At 38.8% G+C, this 15138-nt stretch overlaps 1 protein-coding gene across 1 annotated transcript in view; it reads right to left on the bottom strand.

The window, feature by feature from the left end:
* The window catches only part of LOC116310347 (RNA-binding Raly-like protein), a 115855-nt gene extending 103219 nt beyond the window's left edge, over positions 1-12636 (bottom strand). The window contains exon 1 of the mRNA XM_039617035.1: positions 12452-12636. The gene's annotated coding sequence lies outside the window, so the exon portion shown is untranslated. The remainder of the gene's footprint in view (positions 1-12451) is intronic.
* Positions 12637-15138: the final 2502 nt, after the last annotated feature.

The raw sequence follows: 15138 nt of genomic DNA, 5'->3' as shown, positions 1-15138 counted from the left end.
GCTTCCACAGGGACTCTAAAATTATGAGTTATCTCTGTGGGATAACAACATTTGCTTCTTATTTTTCTTTTTGCATTAAATAGAAAAAGGATTGATGCCGCTGATGTTTGTCTGTCACATACACTTAGCTTAGCTTAGCATAAAATCACAACACCCAGGGGATAAAGTGGAATTTGGCTACTTGAGGACGCTGAGATTGGGTGCAGTGTAGGGAAATTGCACTGAGTCCCATTTTCTTTATGGACAGGCTTTGACCAGCTGCTGCTGCTCTAGAAGTTTACTGCTCTTCAGTCAGATTGTTGTATGTTATATGAACTATTACTACTATAAAGGTAGAATTTGGTAAGTCATACTAAAGAGCGTCATCAGTTTAGATCCAAATTGATGACTGGCAAACTCCTCCTAGAAGCAAGACCAGCCTTAGAGCAAGTCCTCTTAAATGTCCTCTAGGTATTTATTTAGACAGTTATTTTTAAATAACAATTAACTTCAATGGCAAAAAGGACATAAAGAAGGTAAAGAAAAAAGAAATCTAAAATCATCAGGATATATGTGTAAAAAATGCTACTTTGCCCCCCCCCCAAAAAAAGGTATTTTAGCATGCCTTTTTGTCATAGAAGGTATACGTTTACTAGCATCTATACAGGTTGCAGAATTACCAAACAGTCAGCATGGACACCACAGAGCTTCATACTGCCTTTCACCAGTGCAACACAATGCAGCACTGTAGATTGTACCATAATACTGCTACTCAGCTCAGCATGAATTTGCATTCTGGTAAAACATTTCAACAAAAAATGAATATAATTCAATTTGTTGTGAAATAACCAAACTTCAGCAAAATATTATATGCAGATCCAGAAACTGATATTTTAATAATAAAGTAACATTTATTTGGACATGACATGTAAGTTTTTCCCCTCTAGCTAATGTCACTTGCCGAGAAATTATTATCTTTGAAAATAATCTATCATTTTCCTTTAATGTTCTGTCTATTTTAGATCACATATTTTTCCCCCTCATACAAAATACAGTGACTGGACATTTAGCTAGCAGACAGACTATAGTCCAAACTGCACAGATGCAGTTTTGTGTGTCTGTTGTACAGTTTGAAAGGCTGAGTTTGATATTATCTGCCATTCACAGAAATAGTAACTTTGTTTATGCTGTAGCGGTAGGTAGTGGAGAACAACATGGCAACTTTTCTGACATCTGCATGTATGAATGCATACTGGGGAGTGTGGACAGGACCAAGGGTGATATTCATTTCTCTGTGGCCTAACCTGGAAGCAAAGCCAGGCTGCTTGATAAAATTATGTATTAAAATTCGGATTAGGTTTAATTCTGGAGCAACTGGAAGGTTCTGGAAGTCCCACTCATTTTAACCCCTGAATATACATAAGTTAGCCCAGCTAAAAACACCCAGTAAACCCCTAGTTCTCAAACAATATAAGCCAGAACAGTAAGGAAAGGACATAATATTATTCTGGCTTGTTTTTACTCTCTGTTATCACCTTTTACCTGTGCTCGACTGGCCATCTGGCATACTGGAACTCCCCCGGTGGGCCTAACGTGACTTTTTGGGCCAACACAGCTGTCAACAAAAACGTCAGAGTGCCAAAATGGATTAGACTAGGGAGGTGCTGGCAGTGGTGTTGTACACAGTTAGAAGGACAGAGAAACGGAGAACTTGGAGGGGGTTAAGTAAAGCAGAAGGTAATGGGCTGTCTACCTGGATCAACAACACTGTATGTCGGGAGAGATGAGATTAGGATTATTAGCAGGGTGATACTTGTCTGGAGTGCCAGAAAATTTAAGCTTAAGTTCTATTGGTGAACAAAGTGGCTGGTTTTTGAAAAGTTGTGTTAATGACATAACTGTACAACCAAATATGCACTCTCTCCACAACTTCAATTTGGCTAGCTTGCCACTTTGGCAAATAAGTAGTTTTCTGGTCGTAATGTGTTTGTGTGGATGTCAGAGTATGCTAGCTAACACGCTGTGCAAAGTGGCTAAGACAATTAGTAAGCACTTGCACAGTGTAAAAAGGATGCCACAATTTTGTTAACCACCATTTATCAGCATTAGCAATGGGCCAGCTGGCAGCTTGCTGTTCCCAGCGATGTTTTGGGATGTGAAAAAAACCTCTTAGGATGCAAGATTTTGTGTGGCTGTGATGGACATTATATGGAAGTAAAATCGAGACATTCTTGTCTTTATTTATTCACTAAACAACTATTTGTGCATTGTCTTTACATCCATTGTCATGTCAGTGTGAGTGTTTTGCGTCTCTCTGACATGATCGCACCACTTTTTTTATGGATTTATCAAACAAGTCCCCCGCATTTTTATTTTACTTTTATGTTGACAGTTCATTCACTTTATTTTTTTCCCTGCTTTTTAAGGACTTACCCAAGCAGGAAATGCTCTGAGTTAGTGAGACATACTGTACTTCAACCTGAAAAGAACAATTATCCGATCAATTGTTTATTACAGACACATCATTACTTCTTTTAACATTCTCTCAGTACAGTACAGGTATTAGCAGAGCCACTTTCAAAAAATGTTTCCTTTATCTAAATCTTAGTCTTCTCTTATTCAATACACACCTTTAGTGCTTTTAAAGGGTGGCCTGGACGGCATGCATATTCAGGGGAGCACAAACATGGGTGGCATGTTATCGATTGTGGTGGGCTGGTACAGGGCAAAATGCCAGGGGCGATGGGGTCTGTCAGACAAGCCCTGACAGACCCGCTGTTATAGAGAATTTAAATGTTGCATGGGCCCTCACAAGTGGGGTTTTCTGGCCGTGCTTATGAATAAAAAAAGGAAGCTTTTCCGTAGTTTATGACCATATTCTGAATTTAGGGCAGGTGGCCTTGCATCCAGGGCACCAAACCAAGAAAATACACTTGCCCAACAAAAAATTACAAATAAATAGATGTTAAAATCCCTCTGATTTCTTTATTATCTGTTATTCAGACAACATCAACATCAACTTTGATTAAAACAATTTTTGAATGACTTACGCCTTGTCCACTAGAGTCTGCTAGAGTCTGCTCGGGTCAGAGCAATGTAAATTTAATAGTAGTCCGCATACCCGCCTGTCTTTTTTGACAGCATGGACCAGTCCGCAAAGAATTTATATCACAATGCACCAACTACACATGCGGCCCAGGTAGCAGACTTCAAAAAACTGTAACAAGAATGACTATTCTGTTATCCTGTCTTCAGCTGTCCATGTCTGTATTCACAACAGAGTATAATCAAGGCATTATTTTTAAAGCATCTTGCTGATTAGGGATGGATGATGTGTCACAAGTACACTTTGCTTTAAAAGTTGAGAAGCACTGGCTTACAGGACATGCAAATGCAATTTAAAGTCTCTTGATGGGGCTTTAAATGTTCTCTTTTGGTTTTTCCACATTGCTATATGCTATCGTTTCCTGTGCAGTAAAACACTAACTGGGCAGCAAATGGGACGTAAATATAATCCAGAGAATCATGTTACTCTTACGAAACAGCGGAATTTGTAAGTAAGCACATTTATATCCACTAATAATGCCAGAGCAGGCTATTCGACTGAAGATTTCATTTACCTTTCCATCAAGACAAATATCCAAACCACATCTTTGCACGCTGATGGGTGTAGGCGCAGGGTGTATATTAGAGAAAATGGATGGAAAAGGAAGTAATGGCTATAATAACTGCTGTTATTGCAGAGAACATACAGCAATGTGCTTCTTGATTTCCTCTGATGTCAAAACCTGGGGGGAAAATCAATATGAAGAATGAAGCCTTATTTACACACGCCACCTGATAGACTGTGGCTCGCTGCAAGATGTCAACAGGCCATTAATGTTTCAGGAGATGATTGCTTTTTTTTTTGTTTTTGTGGCTAAGTGGGGAATTAAATGACAGCAGTTCTATTTTTAATCATAAACCCATCAGTGAATAGGGCAACATTTTAGGAAGACAGATGTTTTTGTGGTTTTTTTTTTTTTAGTTAACCTCAATCCGAAGAGGATGCAGTTGTGTTCAGGATGCATATTTGCAGGGACATGTGCGCGCTCGCAGCCGGTCACAGAGCTGGGATTATCACTCATGGGTGGGGCTCACTATGACAGCTATTGTTTGCAATGAAACCAAGCTGATTTCTGCATTTCTTCCCTTTTGCTTCTCCTAGTTAGTAAAAGTTCTGCATAACTTAACATCATTTAAATAACAATGTGAGTGCTTACGTGTAAAAAGCCCCAAGTCTGTCCATATGTTGTTGTAAGTTAAGAATTATCTGTCAGCCTGAGTCAGACTTTGAATGTGGAGCGGAATACATTTTCACCATCACCAGCAGTCCCCCCGATACCTCTGACTGAACCGTTTGTTGAGAGAAACATAAAAGGTTTGCTCGGTGGACATGTTTTTGCCCTCAGGGGTACACAAACTCAATAGCTAGCTAGCTAGCTAGCCATCTCTTCTTGAGTGCACCTGTGCTTTCCTAGTGGCACACACTGAAAATTGAGGTCATGATCCCCACGACTATGTGAGTCAAGATGCCTCTATGTTGGAATATCTCTCTTTCTTTTCTCTGTTTCAGTTTATATCTCCTTGAAAATATCTATCTGGGAATTTCCGTGTACATTCTTTCTCTTACTGAGGGCATACACACATTTGTGTATACATACATTTGAAGGGTAAACTGTACATGTGCATTTGAAACCCATTTTTCAAAACCGACTTTCATCTCTTGTGTAGATCTGCATTATTGCCTCACTTAAAAATTATCTAGCCTTAAATTTATATTTCTAAATTGAAAATCTTGATGGTTGTAGAGTATATTAGCAACTTATGTAAACTACAGATTCCCTTTTTTCCCCAAACACATGCATTGTTCATTATTGTCTGCAAAAACACAAATTAGTATATTAGAATATATAAACCAATAATTTGATAAAAATTTAAAAAAAATAAATGGTTTGAGTGAATGAGCTGTGCTACGCCCTGTGCAAGAGTTTTGAATGTATCTGACCAACTTTAAAAAACAAGCTACAAAAGTAAAGATGAGGATTTGTTGTTAGAACAACAAATCACAGAAAAAGTATAATCACTTTATGATCATTTTATTTTTCTCTACCCTTTAGTGCCTGTTGTATAACGTGATCACAGCTTTTCGCTGTCTATTCTATATTTGGATATAAACTTCAAAGATTTGAAACCTCTGACTCCTGTTTGGAACTCCCTCCCTCCTTTGTGAATGTGCCCCGAGGCATGCAAAAAGGCCCCCAGTACCTCTGAACATAAGATGAAGACATCCAAAATGAAAGAAATGCAGAATGCTTTGAGTTATTTGTGGTTGTTTTTTTCCTGTTAATTTGTTTGTCTTTGTAGTGGTTTTGTGTCTCTCCATGGTCAGTTTGTGTCTTTTTGTAATAATTCTGTTCCTCTTTGGTTGTTTTGTGTCTCTTTGAGGTTGGTTTGCATTTTCTTTCCGTCTTTTTGGATTATTTATGGTTGATTTATGCCTCTTTGCAGTTATTTGCGATTATTTTTTGTCCATTTTCAGTCTCTTTAAAGTTATTTGATTGACATCACAAGAAAAATTCCTTCAAACCAACACTGCAGCCCCAGGAGAGCTCTGACCACTGGTCCCTAGAGATTGTGCTCTGAAGGCCTGTTCACCAATTTATCCATGCTTATGTTATATTATATTGTTTGTTGTCTCTCTATGCTCTTCTCTTCTCTCTTCACTTTCTGCTTACCCCAATTGGTCTTTGTAAGAGGGATATTTTTCACCCTTCTATTTCCAGCTATTCTACTATTATTGCACTGCTATGGTAACATCTTTACCTTACAATTGAAAGTTCCCAGAGATGACAACAGTGAATTGATTAATTCAATTAGATCAATTAAAAAAAAAGAAAAAGTTTCATGCAGACCTTATCAAAATAATATTCAGTGGAAATAAGCCTGTCATGACAGTGTAGGTACGGCACAGTGTAATGTATCATGTATGTCGACACTGTTGTGTTTAGACTGCCAATACATCCACGACTGGTCACAAGCAGGTGAGAGACAGCTGAGGCCAGCAGGACAACAGCGAGAACAGCTGATCCCTGCAGAACCAGCTCGGAGCTGACCCAGATGAGGACTCTCCACTGTAATCGGAGTCCCTGAGGTAATCTAGGCAAGACATTATCTGCATCGTTGCTTCTCTGCAGCATCTGGAGGGCTCTGCCACCTGCTTTGGAAGGGTTCATACCACTCCTCTGCCTCTTTTTTTTTGTTGCTTCTCATTTGTTTATTTTTCTGTCACGCACTCAGCAGCAAAGAGCACACAGTCACTTAGACATGCCAGAACTCATGGATCAAGTTGTCAACTTTATAACCTCGTCTCTTAACTGAAACAGCTTTTCCAAGATTCACTCTTACCAGTAAACTATGCAGTTCTTTGAATTCATCGCCGTGGGCAATGCTCCACTGCTTATACAGTAGGAAAAAAAAGTTCTTCCCAATTAGATGTTTCTCATGCATAATGTTCCTACGCTTAATATCTTCATGCCCAGGTCATCTTTAGATTGCAAGAAAGCACTTGCTTTTGCATCCTAATGATAAATCAATTAGTTGAGCCTTAGATGTTGCCTATGGCAACCAAGAATCTCAAGTCTTTGAATCTCACTATGCATTTTGATTTTAACCTCTATAAATTGACCTGGGAGCCCTTATTCTCTGGTATTTCTGTGTTTATCTTTTTAATGCTGCTTTTAATATTTTATAGTGGCGTTTTTGTGAGAGTCTTATGTTTATTTAATCTGCAGTTTTTTCTGCTTTTTTTAATGTTTCAGAGAGGTAAAGAAAATGCTTCATCTTCATAGGACAGAGAAACTTTGAGTGCTTTTCTAAATATTTGATCAGCTTGTCTTTTCCTGTGCCACTGTTCTAGTTTGCTACTACTCAACTTAATGTGGATTGGCTAGCCCGATCAGGGGAAGCAGGTTATCAGGAGGGCTGAAAAGAAGAATTTCTGCATAATGAAAGTATAATAAATGCACACAAGCAAGAAATAAAAGCTAAAATCTTGCTCCTGCCTGCTCTTAAAAGGACCAAAAAACTGGTAAAACTTTATGCATCAGTTTCCTTCTCCTGCTCTTTCTTTACAAATGTATGTCTAAATTTGTGTATGTGCAGATTGAGGTCATGGGTATTGTTCTTTTTTTTGCGTGTCCTGCCAAAATATTCCAGCCACATTTCCATAATTCTATATGTATCCAAACTGAGACCTTCCGTTATTTCCAGAAAAGACGTGCAAAGCACAGACTAATCATCTTTGGCTCGGTCATCCTTCTGCCTGAGGGTTAAATTTTAATGATGATGTTTGGCACACTGATGTGAAAAACATGTATTAAAATGCCAAAAAGTTAAGTGTGATGAAACAGGCTTATGTATCTACAATGAGACCAACAATTTTCAGAAATTACAGTTTAATTAGGAGGCGGTGGGGGAGAAGATGCTGCTGCAGGAAACTCTGTGACATTTTCGTCTAAAGACACAATACTTATGTATATTAGAAGTGGCAATGCTTCATCCATATCTAATTTAAAGCCTAATTTTGAATATTTTGCTCCTACGTGATGCTCCTGCTGAATGGAATTTAACACATACTAATTAGAAAATTGTACTGAATTTTTAAGCTTGACCTCATGTGACCTGGAAGCTATCATGTAGGCTGGATCAATAAATGGACAGCGCTGGGAAAGCAGTATAAACTGTACTTTCCTCATGAGCGGATCTTCCAAACACTGACCTTTACACCATCTTAGCTCCATGTCCTTTTGTGAGGTTTGTCCTAATCCCACAGCTCTAAACTTATTTCCTCCCTAAAAATAGAAAAAGCAATTCAGAAAAAAATAGAAATGCTTTTTGCCTAACTGCATGGATACTGTTGTTAATTGCTCTACACATCCCAAACACATCCCAAATCTTAGTCTATGTCTAGTTTCGTTTATTTAATCAAAGGAAAAAAATATCACTGTTTTGCGACTGATCCCATTGTCTTCATAAGCATCAAGTTAAAAGGGCGCACGCCCTCAAGACCGAATGTCAGTTACATGTAACTAAAACAAAACTTTGCTTTCATGCGAGATTCTAAAGTTACAATCAGGTCTCAGCATGTCGGTGCAGAAGCCTGATTTCAGTGATGCACAATAACTCAGATGGTTCCCATAATAGACACTGGAAAGTCATTCAGCCTGACCCTATTCTTCAGATATGGGTTTAATTGCCCAGAATATGAAGTGCAAGATCCCCTCACTTATCAAATTAACAGCTCAGAAAAGGACAGTAAAGTACTTAACACTAGTCTCAGTAGAATGAGTCATGGCAAAGGTAAGCTGTTTATCTGTTTAAAAGAGGGGAGAAGGAAGCGAATGCCTCATTGAAAGAAATAAAACACATCGTAAAATACTCTTTTTACTTTGGTACTTCGTGTTATGTTGATATGGTTGACTAGCTGCCAAAATGCAGATGAAAGATGCTTTGAGTTGATAATAATATGGATGCACTCCTGCGAGTTGCCTTTACAACTATGCGATTGCTAAAAAAATCAAACTTTGGGAACAACGAGTGCCTTGCAGACTTCCTTGCCCCACATTTTTTCTTTCAGGTAACATAAAGACTGGCTTTTCTTCTTTGTGGTAAAGCCTAAGAAGAATTAAGGTATTGCTCACACTTAATCACGCTGTCAAAATAACATTACACTAATGCGGTAAGGAGAGGTGCTCTTTGCCGTATGCTTATTAGTCAAGAAGGAGAAACGGGATTTTTTGTATCTACTTGAATGGAGCAAATCATTATTTATTGTTACAGCACAATAATTATCAGAAAGACAATAACCATTTCTGTCAGGCTCATTTTCTAGATTGATTTATAAAGATGGAAAACAGCAACCAAACTCTTTCCTATGTGAGTAATGACATATGGAAATCCAATTAAAACAATGCAGAGATTAATTGAGAGCTTCACTGACTGCCACAAAAAAAAAAATGTTAAGATGAGAGCAAAATTCAGACCAGCTTTGCAGCTGCCATACTTTCAGACAGTGGCAAGTCATACTATATGAGTGCCTTTATGGTTAAAAAAACATAATTTAAGTAAAGAGCTACTGCTGCTTCTTGAAAATGATAAAACTTGTTTCATGGTCCCTTTTCAACACTTTAAAGGGCAAAACATAAAACGTCTCAGTCTGCTCAGGTTTTGTCCTCCTTTAATGTTGCTTATTATTTCTTCTATTGAAAGATAATACTAAAGCAACATATATCTGCACACACACACACACACACCACCACCACCAAACCTGCATTCACTTCCATGCATCTCCTAGTTAAGCACATGCTTAGTGCACATAGCTGACTCTTGCGTGATGTTTTATTCATGGTAGCAGAGATATAACCACACATGAGCTATCATACTTCTCTGTGAGACTCCTGTGCGGTTCTGGCTTGGCCCAGATAACAGAAAACCTGCCTGGAGCACAGACACAACACTGCAGGACGTAATAGAAGCTATCATAATGCTTAGCAGGAGAGATGTCTGTGGAGCTCACACTGTGGCGGTGTGGCAGAAACAACTCTCAACTCAGGGCGTGAAGACATGTTGATGTCTTGTGATGTTGTGGTTTGAGGTTTGAAAGCCAACAGATGGATTGATTTTGAGGGAGTGGGCTGATTAAAACTTTTGTGCACCGAAGATAATGAAGACAATTTCTTTGGAACGTTTACAAAAGACTGCTATTTTACGCAGCTAAAAATGGACTTGTGTGAATGGCTGTGTGTAATTCTGCATAGATAAACTGGAGGACAGTGTGACACCTTGAATAAGTTACTGAAAATATTATCTAGAAACAGTGAAATGCCCTGGCTTCAGGCTAAAATACAGGCCTTGAAAATTAAAGTCATTCTTTCACCTAATTACTCGGTGTAAGAGTTTAATGTGTTCATGGCTTAAATGAGTTCAGTGACTTTTAGAAATTTTTGAAGGAAAATGTAATTAAATCGTGGCTGCAGTGCAAGAACTGACGGTACACTGATTACTTGTATCTGAATTTAATTGTTCGATTCAACTGTAATTCTTCTTTTTCAGTCACTGACAGACTCTGTGGCAAATTCACACCTACTCCAACACCACAGCCTATAATATATTTACTATGTGTCTACAAGCAAACACTTACTCTCTTCCTAGACTCTTAAAGCCGTTTCTAAATTGGCTCGCAAATTGGACCCCATTAAAATCTCCTCATGCTCTTTATCTACATCTCCTTTATGGTCTACATAGATCTAACCGAAGGCAGAGAAATCAATACTTAATAACAGCCTTTCAATTCTCGGCAACACGTTTAATCTTAATTGCTCTAGTCAGTTTGCCTTATTAACAATCCTAGTTTACCTACTGTGTTTTTCATCCAGTAGTTATTAATGTTTCATTTCACCACATTAAATTATTCGGATTCTGATCAACTATGCAAGCCTGTTTAATGACACCGGGACTTAACAGTCTACACTCAGACTTAATGGTCCACTCCCCTGTGTTTTATTGGCCTGCAGTATTACGCTGACGAAACCTCTGTTCTGTTAAACTGAACACATATGAGTTAAATGGAGCAAACTGATGAGATCTGATGCACAAGCTTGACTCCTTTCTTTAAAAATGGAAACTCCAAAGGCAGAAATGATTTAGATCAGCCCGGGAAAAAGTGAAGAGTAAGTCAAGTAAAGATGGTGGATTTCTGCTGAGTACCATGACTTTTTGGCTATGAACCCAAACCCAAACACACACACACACACACACACACACACACACACACACACACACACACACACACACACACACACAAAGCAAATAATTTGAGTAACTGATTGCAAGCCTTGCTCTTTTCTAAGACTCCATGATATCTGTTTTCACTTTTATTTTTGCATTTCCTGCAGCACTAATAATCTGAGGTTAAAACTGCCTCTTGAAAGGATTATTTCACTCTAAGTCCTCTTTTAGTTGATTTCCTGCAAAATCAGATTAGAAAAAAAAAAATCAGAGTATTTATGCATCCAGGCCCACAGAAAGCGGATTTGAGTTTGTGGAGGACTAAGAGGGGCACTTAAGTGTGGGGAGACATTTGCCTATGACATACTGCAATGGAAACTGTAACCTAATTATTTCCCTCAACTTGGTAGCCAGCTGCAGTTTAAAGAAGCGTCTGCTGCAGTAAAGGAATTTTGTTATTTCCGCTCCTCCAAATCGATATATGGATAGACTTTCGATACTTGCATTTATTGCAGTGCATCCGTCCTTGCTGTATCTACTTACATTTCGTCTTCAGCTTGGACGGCGTGAAGATTGTTGAACTCACGACAAAGAAAACACTGTGTTCGAACGAACTGCATGTGATTTCCAATCCGTGTTCTTGAATTGTTGACCACGACATTAGATTTTTTTATTTTTTTTATTTTATGAAGCATTAGGCACAGATCGATCACAGCAGGTAACCTTCAGGTAACATTGATGAAGAATGCCTTTTCTAATCAGCAATTTGAGCAGCCCTTACAAAATAACACGTCAGCCACAGGTGCATATTTCTGTCACCTCATTCTTTATTGTAAATACAGAAACGTGTCACTCATCCGCTCACGTTATATACCTGCAAGAGGGAAAATGTCTGTTCATCCTCGTTGAAAACAAGAACGCATTGAACTCCCCCAAGAATCAAAACTCCCCTCGTCCACCCAGCATCATCTAGTCAAAAAAAATAACATCCAAAAAATACTTGACACTGCCACCAGCAAAAGTATAATGAAATCGGAAAAAGAGAGAAACACAAAAAACCAAAAACAAAAACCACAAACCTGTGAGCTCAGCTGCAAGAAAAGTAGCACGTTAAAATGTCATCGGGCTTTAAAAATGATTCCCCCTCTTTTTTTTCCATAAAGAAAAGAGGCGCAAAGTAAAAGCAAGGATCGGATCGGTGGTGATTTCACCGAGACATCAAAATCACAAAACTCGAAGGCAACAAACAACACTGCAAAATGCAAACCAAAGCATAGCAACAGCAAAAGTCGACAGAAACAAAAAAGAAAAAAAAAGAGAAAAAAATTAAAAATGTTTCAAAACCACCAATAAATGTTCGAAAAATCTCAATACTGACAAAACCTGCTTGGTTTCGACCCTCGAAACAAAACTGCAAGCAAGTAAAGGCTTTCTCAATCCCGATAACGCACCCGTTTACCCTCTTGGCACTCTCGATCAGAATAACTGCATGCTAAAAACTTGAAGCCTGGATGTGGAAAAACGCTCAAAACCACCATGTCAATGCTCAATTCAACCATCAGCAAAAGGAGGAAAAATAACAAAAAAGGGGGGGCAATTAAAAAGACAAAAATGCTTACAAAAAAGCCATTGGAAATGTACTCACCGAGCGGGAGTAAAATGTTGCAATAAAAATGTGATATGGCTCAAAATACAGTATGGCGGTGCTAGCCGAAATGCTGTGCCTTTTCTCTAGATCTCTGCCTCCAGTTCTGTCATGTGACTGATTCAGCCCCGACTTCCAGCAATGAGAGACCAGTGTTGAACAGCTGATGCTGAATGCTCTGCTAGCGGCTCGACTCTCTCCAAAAGTAAAAAGAGGTAGTCCTTATCATCCCACAGTTATGACTGAGCAGCTTGTCTGTTTTTCTTTCGGTTTCTTTTTTTTTCTGCTTTTTTTTCTCCTGTTTTAAAGATGCAGAGCTCACGCGGTGTCAGCGCCACGCCACGATCCAGGCATGCTTTCATTTCATTCAGTGCAAGCACTGGCTGGGATAAAGAGCACGGTTTTTCTTACTGGGGGAAAATGAACAGGGGTGTGTGTTATTATAGCGAGGGGGGTGGGGGTCAACGTAAAGCTGCATCGCAATAGCATGCAGCCCTATTCTCGGTGCTTAAACTGTGAAAGTGCAGCACATTGAGGACGAACAACACACCGTTAACGGGAAACCAGCGCTGACCATGGTGCTGAAATTGGCGACTGTAGAGCAGCTGTGTCCCTGGTGCTCAGCACGATGTAATACACCCGGGACCGGCAAACAAAAACAATGCATTATACTTGAACTGTAATATCACCAAGACCTGTCCACGGTGCTGGGACTTTGAGTGTTGTAGATATTACGCCACTTTAAAGCATTTATTATCTTCAGCTGTGCACTACTATAGATAAATAGATGTTTCAACGTTTTGGAGAATTGGGGTAAAACAGGTGTGAACAAGATTTCTTTTTCTTTATTATAGCAAGTATAATTTATCATGCATCAACTAAAGCAGGGGTCCCCAATCCCAGTCCGCGAGGGCCGGTGTCCCTGCAGGTTTTAGATCTCACCCTGGGTCAACACACCTGAATCACATGATTAGTTCATTACCAGGCCTCTGGAGAACTTCAAGACATTTATCCGTTTAAATCAGCTGTGATGGATCAAGGACACATCTAAAACCTGCAGGGACACCGGCCCTCGTGGACTGAGATTGGGGACCCCTGAACTAAAGTATAGTATGACACAAAGCCTTAACTGTGCACTCAGTATTGCACAGCCCTGGCTGTGTGATTGAAAATAAGAAAGGGAACACTTCTTGGACAAAGAAATGACAGAAGAGCCTTTTTCCAAGCTGTGTGTGTGTGTGTGTTGCTGAAACTGAAGCACAAAAGAAATACTGAAGCAAAACAATGGTGTTTATACTCGTTCCAATGATTTTGTCATCTTATACATTATGTAGCCTAAAGCCTGGTTTAGACTGCCCGTGCTCGTACCCTGTGACTAAGACAACTGTCAAACACCTACACAACACCATCACCAACTATATTAAAAAAACAAAGCAGGTCGTTGTTACAGAGTATGGATTGTATACTGCTTTTTTAGCTAAGCACGGCAGTTTTAGCACACTCCCTATATAGAGTAAGGAATTCTTAGATAGACACAGTGTATGATGGAAAGTCTTTTAAACAGAGTACATGATTTGTGGCTATGGTCTCAGCCATGTTGCTGTTGCTGAAAGCAAGTAGATATTGAGGAAAAAAAATGTCTGCTGCACTGAAATGGAAACTGAGATTCATAGTTGGTTTTTAATTTTAAATTAAACACAGAATTTGAACAAATCCTAAGCAAATCCATTATCTCACATCATTTTTAAAAATTTACATATTTTCTTGGATAGTCAACTGGAGAGTGAAGCATTGCACATGTAAAATAATATAACTGATGTTTGGAGAAAAAACAAAATAAAAATGTGTATACATTATAGTAAACAGTAAACGGTGAACAATTGTTGCTATGTATTCTTTCCCCTGCCACAGATCATTTCCGACACAAATGATGACTTCTGAGTGACTACAGGATATATATAGACTGAATGAATGAATGAATGAGTGATATTAGATTCAGCAGTGTCCTTAATATAATTCATCTCTGTCTATGGTCCTAAAGCAGTACATTAAGATGAATGGGTTTTGAAATTATACTCTTTTAATGTCTCTAAGCCCTGTCCATGGTCCTGAAACTGACTGAGTATAGCATATTTGGGGCAAACAACTGTAAAAAGACTGTACATGGAGCTGAAACTGGGTTGCCTTCATCGTGCACTTGATGTCTGTAATACTTCCTGTTTAAGTATGATATTGAGAGAGACACTGCATGGATTAATTCTATATTTTTAGCCGTTTACTCGTGTTTTTTAAGATCAAGAAGCCAAATAGACAAACAGTTGACTCTTAAGATTGGTTTTCATGCTATTTAGATTTATCGTACCTACATGACATCCTGCAGACACCCACTCTCTCTCTCTCTTTCTCTCATTTGTTGAATAAATACACCTGAGAAATGTAGGTTATTGCTGATTGTGCCAGACAGGAAAGTAATAATGTGTTATTGATGCATTAGTGTTTGACTGCAGTTGTCAGACAAAATTCAGTACAAGTTCATGCAACACACAGGGCTGGAGACAACTGTCACCATTCATTCATCATAACTGTGGTTGGTGCACTGTTTCCACCTTAAGCACTGTCTAATGTAATTCACTTTTCAGATAACATCCAAGCCTTTGGGAGGCACAGTGTAAAATCCTTTACAGTGT

Source organism: Oreochromis aureus, linkage group 9, assembly GCF_013358895.1.
Source record: "Oreochromis aureus strain Israel breed Guangdong linkage group 9, ZZ_aureus, whole genome shotgun sequence".
In the NCBI taxonomy this organism is placed as follows: domain Eukaryota; kingdom Metazoa; phylum Chordata; class Actinopteri; order Cichliformes; family Cichlidae; genus Oreochromis; species Oreochromis aureus.
The sequence above is the reverse complement of the archived record's forward strand: the minus strand, read 5'-3'. Positions and strand labels throughout refer to the sequence as shown.